The sequence below is a fragment of the Camellia sinensis genome, chromosome 13 (assembly GCF_055761805.1).
Source record: "Camellia sinensis isolate YWXY chromosome 13, ASM5576180v1, whole genome shotgun sequence".
Classification (NCBI taxonomy): Eukaryota; Viridiplantae; Streptophyta; class Magnoliopsida; order Ericales; family Theaceae; genus Camellia; species Camellia sinensis.
In genome coordinates, this window is record NC_138973.1 from 15721712 (window position 1) to 15736843 (window position 15132).

The 15132-nt window shown below is 48.0% G+C and overlaps 1 long non-coding RNA gene across 1 annotated transcript; it reads right to left on the reverse strand.

Annotated features, from left to right (window-relative positions):
• Nucleotides 1-1882: 1882 nt before the first annotated feature.
• On the reverse strand, nucleotides 1883-2621 carry LOC145806531 (uncharacterized). The gene is made up of 3 exons (XR_014349847.1): nucleotides 2424-2621; nucleotides 2244-2342; nucleotides 1883-2034 (listed from the first exon to the last, which is right to left on the reverse strand). It is a non-coding gene; the product is annotated as an uncharacterized LOC145806531 (long non-coding RNA).
• Nucleotides 2622-15132: the final 12511 nt, after the last annotated feature.

Below are 15132 nucleotides of genomic sequence, written 5' to 3' on the forward strand. Positions count from 1 at the left end.
AGTCCACAACCTGCAACTTGTCCATTAACCATACCTAGGGGAGGGATGGAAAATGAGAGAATAAAGAACAGAGAGATGTACGATGAGAGAAAAGTAAGACAAGGGTTTTGTGAGAAAAACCGAGCCTGAGGGTCGAGTGATGTGAGCAAATATATATGTAAGGTTGGGTGGGAAACATTACCTGCAGCAGCAGTGGACTCCCAGCAAACCTAGTCGCCTCCCGGCGATAGACAGAATCTAAGCCCATCAGTGTCTCGGCCAAGGTCATAGCAATACAGCTCTTTCCCTCTCTCAAGCCTTGAGCGACTTCAATCAGGCGAATGCTAGCCCCGCCGAAGCCCGAGGAAAGCAGAAAGTAAGACAACAAACATAAGCAGAGGGCGTGTTACCGGAAACCCTGCCAATAATGGTTGCTGCGGTCACCGGCGTCGGAAAAACGATGGATCAAGCCGAGGATGTCCAGTTCCCCACTGCAGATCAAAGATCGAGCATCATGCGCTGTGAGCCCACACATCCGCCCTAAAGCCTGAGCATGGCCAAAACGGAGCTGGGGCAAGATCACCTCAGAGCACTCAGACTCCATCAAAACCTGAAAATCTTCGAAAGTGGGACACATCTCTTGGCCACCAAAGCTAAAAACATGCGTCACTGGATTCCAGAACCTTGCCGCGGCATGGAGAAAAGGAAGCTGTAGCGGAGTACGGCTCAGCGTGAATAGTGCATTCAAGCCGAAACCCCGAAAATTCAACTTTTTCAAGCCATCTAGAGAAGAAATCCAAGATGTGACATTTTCTGCGAGAAACGCCTCCATCTTTGTCTAAAACTAAGATGAAATGAATGTTCCCGAAGTTGAGGCTTTTATAGAAGGAAAAACACTATTCACGGGGACACGTGTCAAAAATCTGGTGGCTGCAGGACTGAGTGGCCGGCCGGCCACCTTTTCTGGCTGGCCAGCCATTTACTTTTTGCAGAAATGGCCGGCCAGCTGTCTCTCTCCACAAAAATGGCCGGCAATGCTCCAGTATATCTCCTTGGCCCTGTTTTACTCTTCGAGAGGAAGTTTCAAGCATTTCCATGCAACGGGAAAGTCAAAGGCCTTCATCTCCCTCCGTTTCGGATGCGTTCCGATGCCCAGATCGTCAGAAGTACACTTTGTTGTTGTTGGGTTTTGTTTATCGAGTTGTTGTATTTTGGTTATCGAGTTGTTTGTCGAGCGGACATGTTTTGTGTTTTTGAGTCATTGCTCTCTGTTTAAGCAATTTTTGTTAAAGTCTTGTTTATTTGCGTTGTTGCATTTTGCTTATCGAGTTGTAAACTTGCTAAAGATTCTGTTATATCTTAGTAAGTTGAGTTGCTTAGTTTGTTGCGTCGGTTCACTACCTGACTTGGTGATTACACAATGCGCATTTCCATTCAATTCCATTTTTGTGCAAAATAAATTGATGCGATACGATGCTAAAAGTTTAAAATACAAACACTTTTTCAAAAGCTATTTCATTTCATCATGCTTTACAACAAACAAAGGTACAAGTTTTACAAAAAATAAAACTGCCTAACAATGTGCAAAGTGCTACAAACTACTAGCAAAAAAGAAAAATAAAGCAGGAAATAGTAACATCAATGTCCTCGGGAGCGGGAACGAGAAGCACTCCTCATCCTCTTCTGCGGGACAATCTCCGCACCATCATCATCATCTGAGTCGGAGCTGTCATCCTCAGGATCCCCCTCAGCCTCGCCTCTATTCCCCGAGCCAAAACCGGAGCCCCCCTCCTCAGCAGATGTCTCTGACTGACGATCGGTAGCCTCCTCCTCCTCCTCCTCCTCAACATCCTCCTCCTCCTCATCAGGCTCCACCTCTACAACGTGAGTCCTGCGTCTGCAGACAGGCCCTCCTCGAGCTCCCCGAAAAGGCCTAGATGGCCCGGATCCTCGGGAAGGCCGAGATGGCCCCGCCCCCTGAAAAGGCCCAGATGGCCCAGCTCCCCAAGGAGGCCCAGGTGGCCTGGCCTGCGGCTGACCGGACCATGAAGGCATCTGAAAACAAAGAGTTCAATTCGAATACATCAGTCCAAATATATACATCAGATACAGATAGAAGCAAAGGCTACGTAAAGTGGGTGCATGTAAATACAGTGTACAAGTGGGGTGTGTGTCAGACGTGCTCTACACAAAATAGTCTATCGATGCAGTAGAAATCAGCATGTCATCAGAAGTATGATAAATGCCAGAAAACTGAAGGGTACCTGAATGCCCGCGACAGACAACTGTGCCTCCCTACGCAGGACCATGCCCTCGAGTGTGGCCACCAGTCCAACCACCTCCTCCATGTACCCTCGCGATGGCTGCAAAAATGAGCTCATAATCATCAGTGAACAGAAGAGTGTCTAAACATCTGAATGATGAATGAAAAAAGTGGAGCATACCGGCGGTGAGTCCGGATCAATGGCGTATCGATCACTGGGCATCGGAGGCTCTAGCGGGATCGGAGTCGGAGAGATAGCCCCATACTGCCACGCCATCAACTCAGTCGGCATATCTGGCCATCCGGGATGAGGATGAGTCGACGGAACCGGAGGAACCGGTCTACTCCCACCTCTAGATGTACCAGCCCTGCTAGTAGAAAGGGCGTTGTAGACACCCCATTTTTGACCGTCCTCAAGACTTGGACGTCACCGTTTGAACACTCGGTGATTATCCATGTTTGTGTTCGTTTGGAGTTCCCGGAGGTCTCGGCTCGCGCGCCATGCCTCAGGATCCCCGAATTCGACCGTTTAGTGTCTGGTTTTGCACCAAACACTTGCAACTTGCCTTTGAGAGGCAGGGTGGGGCTTGTAGACCATCCCCACCCATCACCGGCAGTGGCTAGATGCCACCGGCAATATAGTTTGCCGGCCGGCACTCTTTGTTGCCGGTCGGCACTATTTGTTGCCGACCGGCACTCTTTTTGGCCAAGATGGCATTTTTGGCCGGCCGATTGCTGTTCATCTGCTTTTGCAGATATTTTTAGACAGCTGTATTGCTTTTGCTCCCCTCCATACACGTGTATGGAGGGATCTCCCTCTTGCAAAGCTTGTCTTGTAAGCTTTACAAGAGGCATATAGAGAGGAACTCTCTCTAAGGCAAGGAGAGAGCTTTTAGACATTTTTGAGAGAGGAAAATACAGACCAAGCTCTGGTTTTTCTAGGGTTAGGGTTAGATATACACTCTCTATCTCTCTTTCCCTCTTATTTGCACACTAGGTGTTTTGTGTCTCACTATTGCACACAAACACCTAGTGTTTCACCTTCCTCTTGGAGCTGAGGTTCCAAAGAGTGTGTTTTGAGATTTTGGTGTTAGATTCAAGCTCAAGAAGGCCATTGGAGCACCATTGTTGAAGATGACTACAAGGGTAAGAAACTAGTCCCTTTTTCCCCCATTTTTGCTTTGATTTTATACCTATCTTAGAGCTGTTTTTGTGCTTGTTGTATAACATAAAAAAGTTCTGTTTTTAGGCCCTGTTTATTGTTTGTTAAGAGTGTTTTGTTGTTTGAGGGTTTTTGACCACCCTTAGGCCTTGAAAGGCCTCATTTTGAGCCATTTTGTGTTAGCTCCGGGATTTTGGTGTTGAGGTCTCTTCACCACTGAAATCTTGAGGGATTTTAGTGGTGAAGATGATGCTTTGAAGTCCTAAGAAGGAGAGGGCCACCCCCTCTCCTTGTTGTCCTTGAAAAGGGCATATTTTGGCCTCTCAAGGAAGCCTATGCTTGAGTGTGTGTTGAGCATGTTTGGTTTGTTTTTCATGCTTATATATCCATAATATAACATGATTTCAAGTTGGTTTTGGAACTCCATGCATGTTTAGCATAGTTGCCATGTAATGCCATGTTTATGCCTTAATATGCCTTAGGTTGTTAGCCTTTGTTGGAGCATGTTTTAGGCTTGTATTTGTGAAGATTATGTGCTTATTTTGCCATGTTTTAGATCTGTCCATAAGTATTTGGGTTGATTTTAGCATGCATTATATAGCTCCTTTGTATTTAGGCTTGTTGGCCTTGAGTATGTGCATGTGTAGCATGCCATCTTTGCATTGTTTTGGTGATTTGGGGTCACTTTATATGTTATTTCAGTCCCATTTCCATGCTTGCTTGGTTGCCTTGCATGCATCTTTAATGCCTCATAAGCATGTGTTGCGTGCTCCATGTTTTAATGCCTTTGCATGCCTTTGAATTTGGGCCACTTAGATGCCATCTAAGGAGTCCTTTGGCCTTGTTTTAACATGCTAAAAATCTGTTTTTAGTTGTTTAATGCATGCCATGTTTGGTCATGTTAAGTGTAGTTCAATGCCTTATTGATTTGCTTTGAACACTTGGACTATTCGTTGCATGTTTTGGCTTGATTTTGTTGCTTGGTTTGGCACCATCCTAACATGATTTCAATACTTATGTTGCATGCTAATTAGTCCATGATTCCTCCTTTCAAGTGTGCTTGAATATTGCTCGTTTTGTGCTTAAGTGTCGGTCCTTATGCGCATATGTGTGTGCATGCCATTTAGCCCTCACTTTTTAGCACTATGGCTACTGTTTTAGGCCTATTTTAGAGTCGCCTAATTCATGTTTAAGTCCATCTTTGCACCCATTTGTATTGCCATATGCATGCTTGTATGCTTGCATAAGTTAATTGCCATGCCATGTTGCATCCTTAGCTTGTATGCCTAGGTTGCATTGCATCTTGCATGCATGCCTTGTTCCTTGAAATGGTGATAAGAATTAGGCCTAATTTGTTTGATTGGTTTGCATGCATTTGAAATCAAAGTTGCATACTTGGTTCCTTGGGCCATCATGCATGGAAATGCGTGATTGGTGGTCCGAGAACCAAGGCACATGTCCCTTTGAGTCATCACAATGATAAGAGACATGGTTGGTGCATACATGCCTTGAATTGTGCTGCCATGCCTTGTTTTGCCCTCTGTTGCTGTGAGTTGCAGGTCCAGCAGACTTTCTTTGCCGACTGGCAGTGTAAGGTGCCGGCCGGCAACCTTTTCTCTGCCGGCAGACTCAATTTTGTGCCGATGGACACATGCCAGTGCCGGTGATGATTCCACTCAGCCGGTGGTACTCCCCAGTGCCTAGGGATGCAACCCTGAGGTTTTGACAGCCTCCAGAGGAGCATAGGAGAGAAAACAGAGGCAGCTTGCGCATGGCGGCGCGCTTCCCGAGGCGTTTTCCTGTTTTAATTAGTCTATTTAATTTGTTAATTAAATTAGGCAATTTGTAATATTAATTAGCCGGTGTAGTTAATTAATTTGTAATATTTATTCGGTCCCTCCGAGTGAGGGCAAATCTGTAATAAGTGTGCGTGGGTGGTGTGTATGTCTTCCAACCTCACTTTTTTCTTCCCTTTTACTTACCCGCTTTAATGGTTAGTATTAGGACACGTTTAAATTAGCATACCTCATGCTATGCATGCGTGCATCCATGCATTTGTATTACATGCATTGAGCTCGGTACATCATGCTAACTGCATATGTATTTTCAAATTCCAAACTGAATATGTGTTAATTGTGCATTTTCACATGACATGTCTAGGTTAGCCGAGCCTATCTTAGCAACACTTTGTATGCGATGCATTAGGCACTTAACATGGACTTGGATCATGCATGTTTGCTAACGAGTTCTTTGTTTTGGCACGGAGTACGATGTAAGTATTTCCGCTTTAACATATCGCATGAGTGTGAATGTTGCCATGTCAGCATGCTTAACATGTGGCTAGATGCTTATGTGTTATAAACTGCTTGAATGCATGTGGGTGAAGGTTGGATTGTTTGAGTTGGAAAAACTCGTTGAAATCCGTGTTTTAGCCTACTTGCGAGTAGCAAATTCCAAAGCATTTTCAAACCGAACGGATATGCAATGTTCATTTCCAAATTAGGCAATCTAGTCTATACTTGTTTGCTGTGCGCATAACATAGTAATTCTAAGCTAATAAACGGAATAAGAACACATAAAGTTTTCAAATACGAATATCACGGTTAGTAGAGGCTGGTCTTCGGACCGGGCGAAAGGGGGTGCTCATAGCTGACCTTCCCCGATCGTACCTAAGCTCCCGAGCCGAGACAACTCCGGTGATGACGGACATGTGGCCTTCGGCACCGAGTCAGGGTTTCCTAAATTTCCCCATTTTTAAAAATATTTAGGTGGCGACTCTGTATCTGGCAAAGCAGTCCATGTTTGGCACTACTTTTTCAAAAATCTTTTTCTCAAAACGATTTGCCGGATTTGGACTCTTTGGTTCAGACTTAGAACCGTGACACAAATCGAGTCCGAACTGTAGCACGAGGCCCACGCGGGCGCTGTTACAGTTTCTGGCGACTCCGCTGGGGAATTTTAGAGAGTTTGACTCGAACTCGTGATATCCTGTTTTGACTTCATTTATGTGTTTCTTTGCATTGCATGTGCATTGGTGCGCCTAGGAACACAGTGTTTGCAATCTGCCATTCCTGAACGGTTTGCCGGAGGCTTGTCTTGTCAAGGCATGTCCATAAGGCTGACCGGCTATGGGCTCTGACAGTATGGGAACACAAACCCCGGTTTATCGGGGCACCCTTTTGACCATTCGACCTAGTGCATATTCGGAATCCATAGTGACCATTCCAAGCTAGGACAAGTTGCTTACCCGATGCTAAGTTGTTTGAAACCGCTGTGTGCGTAGTGAAACCCTAGCTCCTGACAAAATAGGACAGGGAAACCCTACCCCAACATAGGGGTGATTGAGCTCTCTTTTACTTGCTATGTGCTTTTAGAGTGTATCTCTACAGGAACGCATATACCAGTTTGCGAGTTTGAGTATCGGTCCCGAAGGCGCCAGAATCAGTATTGTTGAGAATCAGTTATCGGGAATCAGTTATCCGCGGGTATCAGATTCAGTATTTTGGGAACAGAAATCTGGGAACAGTGATCAGCAGTAGGGTACAGTTGTTTGGCTACACCCGTGTTTGATCAGTTTGGGCTGAAATGCTATCTGTTTTTCTTTCAGTTCAGAGAGTTGCAGAGTTGATACAGAACAGCCAGTGTCTCCCCTTTGCTGAGGCAGGATTTATGGCGGCACAAGGTTTAGAAGAAATTGTGGTTATGACGGCTGCATTGGAGCAGGGAACCGCTCCGCAGAATGAGGCCAGCATCAGTATGTCATATCCGCCCAGGTCGCCCGTTGTGCACCCGGTCTGGGCTCCCCAGTTATACCCGGCTCGTGAGCCCACCACCTTCGAATTGATGGGGATGATAGGCGATCTCCAAAGGTCTGTGGCAGACCTCGCCTATGGAATATCGACTTCACCGCCAGCGGCGCCGTATGCCGGGAATTTTGTACCACAGGAGCCCCCGCTACTGGGGCGGATTGTGATAGAGCTCAGCCAGCCAGAGGTGGCTTCCGGCTATAGCCACGACATGCCAGCACCAACCCAGACCCTCAATCAGGCTGAGGCCAGAGGAAAAGACAAGGCGAAGATAGATGCCGACCCCATTGAGCAACTGCTATGGGCAGTCGAGGCTCTGAAGACCAGAGGGATGAGCAAGCAACAAGCATCTGCAATAGTAACCAAAGCTGTAGATGACGCTTTCCCCGCTGCAATCAAAGGCAGTTCAAGCCAGGCAGAAAACTGGGACGAGCCCCGTCATGCCCAGACAATTCCTGTAGTTCCCAACCCTACACCGGGAAAAGTTCAAAAGGCCAAGGCAGCGCCAGCTGATCCTTTCGCCAGCGCATCTGGCAAGAATCCTCAAACTACAAAGTACCTGCCCCGAGGGCGCAGGGTCTTTCACGATCTCCACATGCCTTTGTCTAGGGCATTATTAATATTGGCAAAGAACGGGCATCTTAAGCCTTTGGAGCCCCGGCCACTCCCGAAGAATCTCCCCGCCACTCATGATGCTACCTTGTACTGCGCGTACCATCAACAGTCCGGTCGCAGTACCGATGGATGTTCCCGCCTTCGTCATGAAGTGCAGGATTTGATTGATAACAAGGTTATCCTACCACCCACCTCGGGCAAGCCCGTCACCACTCAGTTGTTGGATTTCGAGGGCTCAGATACTGCGAGTATGTAAAGTGAACCGCCTGCGGGCAACATTTGGTACATTTTGGATGAAGCGTCTGGTACGCATTTTTGAGCATCGGTGAAACCGAGTTTTGTAAATCTTGGCTTGGATGTCGAGTCAGTCTTTTGTTTTGAGTTTGTCTCTTTGTCTTGAGTCAGTCTTTTTTGCTTAAGGGTCTGTCTGATTGTATCGAGTCCGTCCCCGTTGTATATAATACCTGGTGATTCTGGGGTTGTTGTCCCGAACACCGTTTTGTTTTGTAATTATCTTATTTTTTTGTCGTGAGTCTGTTTCTGCCGAGGAGCCAGTTGCACCAACAGAGCCGTTTGAAACAGCTGTTGCTATCTCAACTTCATGCTTGCTTTCAGCATAAGTGCCAGAGAATTTGATTGGGTTGACAGTACATCTCGCCTGCTCTCCTGTGTGCCAAACTCATTGCAATAACCTAAAATTTTCAAAAAACAAACCTTTTGAACACTGCGGTGATGAAAACGAAGAGGAAGGAATTCCTCGGGTTTTGCAAAATTTTGATCATTTTGAGAGAAAGAGAGGCGTGCTAAGCCTTTTAATGAATGAAATCATGCTTGTCAGCGTGAGTACTGAGGAGGATCCTGGCTTGATCCAGATTGGTTCCACACTATCTTCGGCGCGAGCGATTCGTCGCTTTCTTAAAAACTTTCAAAAGCAAATGTTTTATGCGGCCCTGCGAAGACCTGTGTGGAATCGCTCTTGAGATTGCGCAGCCTAGGATCGCTCTCAGCCTCAAGATTCAACCTATTCGTTTTCCGAGTTTGAACCCGTTCAGAATGTTCAGAAAGTTCAACGGACAAACGCCATGAAAGGCCCGTGTGGCCAGTTTTGAAGTAGCCCTCAAGCAAGAGGCACCAAAAGCCAAATCAGAAGGAGTGGATCTCGCCGGAAGAAGCTCCTGGAGCAACCGTGATGGATTCTTCTGCAAATCAATGCAACAGCCGTTCTCCTGGACACAGAGAGGCTTCAATTTCAAGAAACCATTTGGCATGGACTTGCTACACTTTTTACCCTTTGAGAGGCTCACTGGAGCGAAAACCCGGAAGGGCGACCCAGGCAAAAGTTAGAGCAAGAGAAAAAAGAAAAAAAAAAAAAAGACAAAAAAAAAGAAAAGAAAAAAAAAAAGAAAAAAAAGAAAGGCAAAAAAAGAAAAAGGAACAAAAAAGAAGAAATAGAAAATGAAAAGAAGCTCGCAAGGTCGAAAACCCGCATTGGGCGCCTTGGCAAAAGTAAGAGCCAAACAAAGTGAAGGTTAAAATACCCGAGTGTACCTTAACCGGAACTACGTAAGGCTTGATTCCCATGTTTGGGATACGTAGGCAACTTCATCATGAAGTCCAGCCCCCAACGCTTCCATAAGCGTCTCAGTCCATGCAATGGTTTCAATTTCACCTCAAAGTCCAGTGGCCAACACCCTTCAAGGTGATTGTGTCCATATATGTGTTGTGACCGTCTTCGTCGTCACTGTGTCCAAGAGCTCGACCATCGCCAATGAAGACTGTTTACAGACTGCTGCGGCACCATCCAAACAAGGGGCAACTTTCCGTTGCCACGAGCCGCTGTGAGCCGCCATTCAAACTAGGGGCAGCTTTCCGTTGCCTCCCACCCCCCCTTCAAACCAGGGGCAATTTTCCATTGCCTCCGATCCGAGGTTGCGCATCTCGAAGGGTAAGTTTCATGCTCGTTGAGCATTGACTGTTTGAAAAATAGTTTTTGAAAATTTTTACTGAGGTTGACTATTTTCTCGAAAACTATTCCATTTTCCAAAATCGGACCATTGTCTTGGACCCAAAAAAGGAAAATTTTCAGTGCTTGCAGCCTGACTTGCACGCTTTTCAAATCAAAAATCGAACAAGTATGTTAATCCGACTCTCATTTTGATCAAAACCATTTTAGTAGAAGGCAAAAACGAAAGAATGGTTAAAATGATGAACTAGGGGCACAGTTGAGCCAGACGTTCTGTCTTTCCCCCGTCATCGACGTACTTGCCAGAAGGACGCTCTACCCGCCGGAAGAAATAGCCGTGAGCTAACGGTATTGAGCATGAACCCACACCTTGCTATTTATCCATCAATCACCCCGGGGAGGGATGAAAAATGAGAGATTGAAGAATAGAGAGGTGGAAGTTGAGAGAAAAGTGAGGAAAAGGGTTTTGAGAGAAAATCCGAGCTTGAGAGTCGAGTGATGTGAGGATCACAAATCAGAAAGGGTGGGAAACAATACCCAGTTTGAACTGGCTCCTCGTGGTCCGAGGTCTCCCATCTTCGTTTACGCGTCTGTGTGTCGTGTCTCTTTCATTTGACGGTCTCGTCTTTTGTTTTGAGTCTCTCCCGAGCGTGCCTCGTTGTGTTTAGGTCGTGTACCTCTTTGTTTGAGTCCTCCCCGCTGTGTTCAGTGGTAGGCTCGATATCCCGGTTTGAAAAACCCTCATTCGATTTCAAAAATCACTTATGCTCAGAATGCTGTGCCATTCTCTACATTTGAACGTGTCTCGACTCCAACCGGTTCCATCTTTGAGGTCCGTCCTGTCAGATTGGGCTGTTTGTTTGAGAATTGTCGTGTGCAGAATGAATCGAATGTTGTGTTATGGGCTGTATGCAAATTAATCCCCAGTAGAGCAAGGGCTGTGTGTCCAGAATCAGGCAGTGGGTTGCTTGGGTCATTTTGCTGTTGGCTGTTTAGTTATCTGATTATTACAGTGCAAGTGTTCAATTTTCAGACAACCAATCAGTTCCATTTACATTGAGGTGTAACATGATGAGATGCGATGCAATGCATGAAATGTGTAAATGCAAACACTTTTTTTTAGATAAAAAGTCCGTTTCATTTCATTATCTTTTCAAATGTACAAGTTTTAGAAACAAAATCTGCCTGCGGCAGTACAAGGTAATCTATCTACCAACAAAAAGAAAAGTACAAGGAAAGAAAGAAGAGATAGCAAAAATCTGCATCTGTGTCAAGCACTCCGAAGGGCCGTCAGTCTGTCCTGGTCCTCTTCCTGGACGAGGGTCCAGGAGCATCATCAGCGTCGTCGTCAGAGCCCGAGCTAGAACCGTCTCCGGTCTCCTCCTCCGATGACCCTGCCTTCGCCTCTGACTCCTCGTCGTCGTCATCATCCGGGACTGGAGCTCGCGAGCTACTCCCGACGTGAGTACGCCCTCCCCTGGTACGGGGAAATATCCGGCCCTCCTCATCTCTCCCCCGAGCAGGGACAGCAGGTCTAGCTGGAGCACCTCCTGCCATGGGAATCTGGAAAGGAGGCTGGAAAAGTACACAAAAAGGGAAATGCATCAGTACATTGTGAACAGTTTAAAGGTGCAGAATGCAGTGTGTGAATATAGTGTATGAATGCCGTGAGCAGTTTAGCAATACAGAATGCAGTGTGTAAGTACAGTGTATGAATGCCGTGAGCAGTTTAGCAATACGGAATGCAGAGTGTGAGTACAGTGTATGAATGCCGTGAGCAGTTTATCAGTGTAGGGTACGGTGCAGAATGCAGTGTATGCAGTGTTCAGATACTGTGAGATCAGTGTGTCAGGTGTCGTGCCGTGCATCAGATTATGTAAAGCAGTGTATGAATGGTTTCAGGCCAGTGTCAGAAGGACATACCGGTATGCTGTAGACGGCTAGGAGGTCAAATGTCCACTGGAGCATCCCCATCATCGAGGCATTCATCGCCAACGACTGACGGGTGTACTCAGAAGAAGCCTGCAAAGGTATCAGATGCATTAGTATTCTGTGGAATATCAAGTAAACTGAATTGAATAACTGTACGAAGTGCAGTGATACATACCGGCGGTAAGTCGGGGATGTCAATGAACTCATGACCAGCCGGTGGAGGGGCGAAGGGGATCTGATAGGTCGACCCACCCTGCCCCTGGAAAGTCAGTACAGTAGGCAGGGCAGGCCAGCCAGCTCCTCGTCCTCCCCGCACTCCGCCCCTACCACGGACCCGGGCCCTCCTCGAAGATCCAGCCCCTGCTCCCGCTCCGGCCCCAGCCGCCGATGCTACAGGCCTGGCCCCCTCTGCTCGACGACCGCTCAGGGGGCGCATCAGGTACGTCCGCACGTACTCTTGATAGTCGCCGGCGCCTCAGAAGCCGGCCTCCTCCCAACCAATGGAGTAATCATCCAGCTGCTCAGTGGCCAGCCCCTCGGTCTCCCTCATCTCTGCAGGAGGGTGAGCCGGGACTATCTGCTCAGGTAACCCGCGGGTCTGGCGTAGAAAACGCTCCCCCAGGTACCAAGCCCGACAGACCGGACCCTCTAGCAAGATCCGGAAACGCGAGGTCTCCTCAGCACCAGGGAACCGACCCCGCATCGCCGACGGCAAGGAGGCCCATGGCCGCCATGTGATCTGAAAGTGACAGACAGTTTGTTATCTACTGTTATTGAAACATGCAGTGGGAAAGCGAAGCTAAATAAACTGAAAGTAAAGCATACCTCGGCCGAGGTGATGGTGTCAAAATATCGGCGGAAGAAGCCGAATGTCTCCCGTGGTCGCCGGGTGCATCTCCCGTCGAAGCGACTCGAGAACGGGACAGCCGGAGGAGGCTCCGCGACTGGTACGGGTGCAAGCCTAGGGAAGTAGGCGTAAACCCACAGCTGCAAAACAGATGTCAGTATGACTATCAGAAAAAGCAGAATATACAGAATAAAGCAGAAATGGCAGAGCCGTGTGTTGTGCAGTGTATTGTTTGCAGTGTACAGTGTGAGCAGTGTACAGTCAGTGTAAAGCAGAATGTATGTGTGTGCCGTGTGTACAGTATACAGTAAGTGTAAAGCAGACCGCAGTGTGTGCAGTGTACAGGGTACAGAAAGTACGAGACAGAAGTGAAAAAAGCGGAGAAGAAATGTACCTCCTAAGCCCGCCAGTAACCTCCGAGCAGCTGGCCGCTGCCACGAGAAGCCGAGCTCATATAGCCGTAAAGGGTGGCCAGAGCAGCGCCGCCCCAATCATAGTGCAAGATGTCCCAGACGTCCACCAGTGCGCTGAGAAGGCAGAGAGGCACGGTGTTCGCCCGGTCGGCGAAGATGGTAGTCCCGAACAGGAACATGAGGAAGCCGCGTGCATACCTCTCCTCGTCCTCTGGGGTCATCTGCACCGCCTCCAAAACGGGCTGGACCCGAAACTGTGTCTCGAACCAGGAGTATCGGACGAAACCTGGACGAGCTAGTGGTGGGGCCTCCCCCAGTAGATGGACCTGAGCGGCGGTCCACTCATCCATGTCTGTGTTGAAAGGGATCGGATCCCCCCTACCCCGATGCCTGTGAGCATCGAGAAGTCATAAGGGGTCATCGTCATGTCCCCTGCAGCAGAAAAATGGAAAGAATCGGTGGTGTCCCACCACCTCTCCGCCAAAGCAGCAAGGAGAGGTCTGCATGTGGACAACCTGGAGAGCCCTCGGCAGAAGGTACCGAAGCCCGCTCGGTCCACGATGCGCTGGACCGCATCAGGGAGCTCATCATACCACTCCCGTGCACCAGTATTCCCATACCCGCGAATGGTATGGGAACCCTCCTGCAAACAGAAAACAACAATTGCAAGACAATATTCAACATGCAGTTTTGAAAAGACAGATATGGCATGTATGCAAGTTTGTCAGATTCAGGAAAATACCGGGTGCCGGTGTGCTTACAGTAAAATACGTGTGCTGTGTCAGCGTGTTTGGGTGTTTCAGTACAGATGTGGCATGTGTGCAAGTTTGACAGATTCAGACAAATACTGGGTACCAGTGTGTGTGCAGTGAAATACAGTGTGTGCAGTGTGTTTGAATGATTCAGGGCTAGTGCAGTGTGTGTGCATGTGTCAGTCTCAAGCAGATATCAGTTGTATGTATGTTTACAGTCAACTACGGTCTACGGCATATCAGATTTCAGCAATTAGAGAATACAACTAACTATGGCAGTTTTGTATCCTACATTGCAGAAAGTAAAGCAGAAAGAAGAGAATTACCTCGGAAGTGCCGAATGAAAGGTGGGAGGTAGGCTCGCGTAGTAGTAGCTCAGGCGCCGCGTACCTCTCAAAGCTCCGGAACTGACGCAGGCCGTCTGGGGGCAGAATGTGGATCGCCGGCCGGTAGGTCGCCGGGTCGAACGGGCGCTCGCTCAGTGGTAAGAGCTCGACCCCGGGATCCATCTCGTGGTCCGGGGGAGTCCCGCCACGTGGAATGTCGTCCGCCATGTAGAGAATGGTGTGAAAATGGCCGGAAAAGGAAAACCGAGCCGGAATACGAAGAGTCAACTGAAAAGTCAACTCCCGAGAGGGTCGGAAATGGCCGGGAAGGCCGGAATGTGAAAGGGCACGGAAATGAAGAGGAAAGTGAGGGGAACAAACCCCGAAAAGGCTAGAACGCCAAACGAGGCACCGAAACGAAAATGTGATCGATGGAAAACGTTCGAAACGCGAAGAGGATCGCGAATCCGATGACGAAACGGGCGTAGAACGCGAAGAAACGGAGAAACGGGGAAGAGAAAACACTCTAGAGAGAGAGGGCAAAGGTTTTCAGCGTGAGAGAAATGAGGAAATAGGGCTTGAAGCCCTATTTTATAACACCCAAGGTGAAAAGTCAAAACTGCCCCGCATCAGCAACTGTTTGCCGGTCGGCAATGTTTTGTGCCGGCCGGCACTTTTTTGTGCCGATGGAATTGTTTTTGTGCCGATGGCCAGCCGGTGGCCTCATCTTTCGGCCGGTGGGGTTCCCACAGCCTTGTTTAGGCCATTTGAGTTGTTTTTGGTCTTCCTAGCTCAAGAAAGTGCAAGAAAGTACATCTCCGATATTCAACCGGCCTCCGTTTTGACCGCGGGCCGTGTCTCCAGTGCGTGGCACTCGAATTCGTGCAAGGTGTATCCTTTTTGTATCCTTTTTTGAATTCAAAAGTTGCCCCATGTGTGTTGCACGAGTTCATCACACTACTTCGGTGCATTACATCACGCTATCGTGCGTCGCACATTTGCATTGTTATGCACGTGTTACATGCGTTACAACACGCACCCCTTTGCATTGTCGTGCACATTTCTCATGCATCA